Genomic DNA, 4,792 nt, shown 5'->3' with positions numbered 1-4,792 from the left:
AAGACTATGGCCACCGCGACCCCTGCATCTAAGGATTTTGTGACCTGGTCATAGAAGGCCACCGGGTTGGTCTGACAGGACCTGCCTCCAATAAACCCATGTTGGTTGCCCCTAAGGATAATCTCCCCTGCTGGCCCCTCATGGACATGTGCCAGGATAATTCTCCCAAAAAGCTTACCCAGGACCGAAGTAAGACTAACTGGCCTATAGTTCCCTGGGTCCTCCTTCCTCCCTTTTTTGAAAATGGGAACCACACTGGCCCTTTTCCAGTCCTCTGGCACAACACCAGAGCACCACGAGTGCTCGTAAAGCTGTGCCAGGGTCCTGCAATGACCTCTGCTAATTCCCTCAGCACTCTGGGGTGGAGGTCATCAGGACCTGCTGGTTTATAGTCCAATCCCTCCTGAAGTTCCTTGACTAGATCCTCTCTGACCCTAGGCCTGGGCGCGCCTCCCCTGGGACCTTCAGGGGTCCCGGTGGAGGGGATGACCCAGTCCCTGCTCAGAAAAATGGAGGCAAAGAAATTGTTAAATAGGTTAGCTTTGCTGTCTGGTGCAACGACCAGATTTCCTAGCATGTCTTGCAGAGGCCCCACATTACCGGGTACCTTCTTTTTACCCCCTATGTATTTAAAAAAAGGACTTCTTGTTGTCCTTGATCCGGGTAGCTAGTCCCAGTTCCATCTCCGCCTTGGCCTTCCTGACCGCCCCCCTACAGCCCCAAGCAACCGAGGTATAGTCCTCCCTGGTGATGGCCCCTCCCTTCCATTGGGTGTACACCTCCTTTTTAGGTAGGAGACGTTCCCGGATGCTTTTGGTGAGCCATGGGGGCTTTTGCACCCTCTTACCCCCTTTGATCCGTGTTGGGATTACCTCCCTTTGGACTTGGAGGATCGTGTCCTTAAGGAACAACCACTCTTCTTGAACACCCAACTCTCCTCCCCTCCGGGACCTCAGTGTCTCCCCGACTATTCTCCTTACTTACTTCATTGAAATCTGCCCTCCTGAAGTCCAGGGCTGCTGCCTTGCTGCAGGCCTTTGCCACCTTGCGCTGGATGGTGAATTCCAGCAGGCGATGATCGCTGTCGCCCAGGTGGTTGAGCACTTGCAGACCCCTCACCAGGTCGTCGCCAGTGGCCAGGACCAGATCCAACAAGGCGTCTCCCCTGGTGGGGCTGTGCACCTCCTGGGTTAGATGGAGGTCCTGTATCTCGGCTAGGAATCTACGTGAGCGGTCAGACCTGGCTGACTGCTCTTCCCAGCAGATGTCCGGATAGTTTAGGTCACCTATGATGATCACATCCTTTGACCTAACTGCCTTCGTGAGCTGACTTAAGAATTCCCAGTCCAGCTCTTCCTCTTGGTTGGGTGGTCTGTAGTAGACCCTCACCATTAAGTCCCTTTCCCCCAGACCTCCTTGTATTCTAACCCAGAGCACTTCAGTGTGCCCCTCCTCTGACCCAGTGCTACTCATTGAGGATGTGTATTTTCCTTGCCATAGAGTGCCACACCCCCACCTTTCCTCCCTGTCCTATCCCTCCTGTACAACCTATAGCCCTTGATATTCACCGCCCAGTCATGCATTGGGTCCCACCACGTTTCGGTGAGCCCCACTGTGTCTGGGTTGGAGTTAGCTAGCAGGAAGGTAAGTTCCTCCTGCTTGTTCCCCATACTATGAGCATTAGTGTAGAGGCATTTGAGGCCTCCTGAAGATGCATGCACTGCCCTCCTAATCTCAGTGCTACCCGGGCCCCTGTTGCTTACCTGGGTATTTGTTCTGATCGTTGTCGGTCTAGGCTGGACTGTTCTTGTGGTTGACGCTTGGTTTAGTGGTCCAAGGCTTCCTCCACCCTCATCTTCCCCTTCCCCCGTCAAGCCTACTTTAAAGCCAGCTGGAGATCAGCCAACCTAGAGGAGGTTTATAGAGCTGCGTCATCAATAGCCGGGGAAAGGTGCATGAAGTACCTTTAGGAGTGCAGATAGGACTGCGCTGCTCCACAGGGCAATACAACGTTGCTTTAGGCTGTAGTTTCTGTTATTGTAATGGGGCTCCCCAGAGGCAAACAGGGAGGAGGAGGAGGGTGGCTGTCACTCAGTGGACAAGTTGGAGAGTCTAGCAGAGGGCAACAGAAATGGTGAGGGGACTGGGGGATATGACTTATGAGGGGCTGAGGGAACCGGGCTTGTTTAGTCTGTAGAAGAGAAGATAGGGCAGATTTAATAGTAGCCTTTAACTCCCTGAATGGGGGTTACAAAGAGGATGGAGCTAGACTGGGGTGGGGAAAATACAGGCCACAAGCTGAATCTGGCCCAACAAGGGATTTTATCTGGCTTGCGGTGTGTCCCTCATTCCTGCCTGGCCCAGGCATGGTGGGTAGCCTAGGCTAGCATTTCTCAACCCCTGGGTTGTGACCCAAAAGGAGGTCACAAGAATATATGAAAGGGTTGCGAACCAACTTTAAAAATTAATTCTCCCTTAAAGGAGAAAAACATGGAAAACTGGCTTTTCCCTCTCAGGCTGGCAGAGTTCCAGCCTGCTTGGGGTCCCTTGCCCCACACTGGGTCTAGGAGGCATTAGATCAGGACTAACCACTGATGTTTACAAATGAGTCTTGATACAAAAATGGTTGTGAACCACTGGCCTAGGCCTTGGAACATGCAGCCAGTCCCATCACCCCTGGGTGCACACAAAAGCTGGGGCAGCGCAGTAGCCGGCCACCACCAGGGGCAGGACCCACTCAGGCAGGGCATGTGGCCGTGCAGATGGGATGGGGCTGCAGGCAGGTGGGAAGCAGTGTCTGGGAACTGGATGGGTGGGTGGGTGGGTAGGGCCAGGATCACAGGGTGGCAACAGTATAGGGCCTGGGGCAGAGCTGCAATGCACTCCCCATACTCCCCTGCCCACAGAACTGGCACCTGTCACAGGAAAGTGTGTGCAGCAGATTGCAGCTGTCCCAGACCCCAACCCTGCACTGTCATCACAAGATCCCAGCCCTGCCTGCCCATCCTGCTCCTGAATGCCGCTCCCTGCTCACCTGCAGCACCATCCCAGCCACCCAGCTGAGTGTGGAGCAGATCCACTTAGAGAGGTTTGATGTGCTGTGGCATGGAGGGAGGTGGGGTGCGGGGTGCTTACCCAACCTACAACAGCTCACCAAAACTCCCTAAGTGGCCCTCAGACCCAAATAATTGCCCACCCCCAAGATAAACTGTTCTCAGTGGTGGCAGATGACAGAACAAGCAGCAATGGTCTCAAGTTGCAACAGGGAAGTTTAGGTTGGATATGAGTAAAAACATTTTCACTGGGAGGGTCGTAAAAGCACTAGAACAGGCTACTCAGACAGGTGGTAAGAATCTCCATCCTTAGAGGTTTTTAAGACCCTGGCAGACAAAGCCTTGGCTCGGATGACCTAGTTGGGGATGGTCCTGCTTTGAGCAGGGGGTTGGACTAGATGATCTCCTGAGGTCCCTCCCAACCTGAATTTTCTGTGATTCATAACAAACATGAGGACTGATACCAATAACAGTTATGTTGCTCTTTGGTTCCAAAGCAGAATGTAAGAGTTGTTTTGAGTGTTCCCTGTGAAGCCCATGGGCTCTAATACAGAATGAAGTAGTAATACCAGGAAGCCAACAAAATAAAATGGTCGTGTTGGAACCCAGGAAACATAAGCAACAAGGATTTCTGTAGGCGATGTCCTTTATTGCAGAGGTTCCCAAGCCCCAGGCCCTGGCCTAGTACTGGGCCACAAAGGGTTGTCTGCCAGTCCGCAGGAAGGCTGGCTGCTGGACCAAAAGTCCGGAAGTGGCCAGCATACTGCAGACCAGCAGCCAACCCTTTTTTATACTCAGTATAAAAAAGGGTGGGCTACCGGTCCACCGTATGCCAGTCACTTCCAGACTGCAGTACGCTGGTCCGTGGTCACTTCCGGTCCACGGTTTAAAAAGGTTGGGAACCACTGCTTTATTGGACCAACAGCATAGCTGGGACAGACAGCCTGAGATAATCTTTTGAATGTGGCATAAAGACTATCCCAACCATGCCCATTAGTCATATCAAAGACAGTGCCCACAAAAAGCCTCCCCCTCTCTAATAAAAGAAGACAAAAATCAAGTCCATCTCACAGCACGGCAGTGATCATCTTTTTTCAATAGCAGAGTTTCCTCAAAAATTTATTTTTAATCATATTTTAGAAAACAAGTCAGTTTTGAAAAGGACAAGACGGCAGTTGTGTTCAGCACAGGTAGTCACAGGATGGGACAAAATAGGTCAATAGAACAGCATCTCCCCTGACCAGATGCTCACAACTACGCATCCAGTCAATAGATGCTCCTGTTTTGTCATCTTCATCTTTCTGTCTGCTGGTGATCATCTCTTTGCACCTGGCTTTCCTTCTTTGGTAAGATCCCCAAATTCAGAATTACCCACATAGCCCTGCATCAGAGGCAGCCGCTAATGCTGCTGTAAGCCTCCAAAGGCCACTAACCTGGTCCAGGGAATCAGACCCAGCTCCTCTGTGGTAGTCCTTGCCCTTCTTGCTCTGGGGGATCAGGATTCTGTGTTGAGCCTGACCGGCAGCATGTAAATGGCTTCCACTGCTGTGAATGCCCTGAATCTCCTGGCAACACTTGTTTTATCCTTGAGTAATGCAGCCAGGGCCTCTGGATTTAATCAGATGCTTTCTGGCAGGAAGACCAGACAACACAGTGCTGCAAAAGCAAAGGCACTGGTGCTTAGGCCACATCGCATGGAACAGTGCGCCTGAATTAACCCTGTGGTTATGGAGTTTCCA

This window comes from Alligator sinensis, unplaced genomic scaffold (assembly GCF_000455745.1).
Source record: "Alligator sinensis unplaced genomic scaffold, ASM45574v1 scaffold1030_1, whole genome shotgun sequence".
NCBI lineage: Eukaryota > Metazoa > Chordata > Crocodylia > Alligatoridae > Alligator > Alligator sinensis.
Note: the sequence above shows the minus strand (reverse complement) of the source record.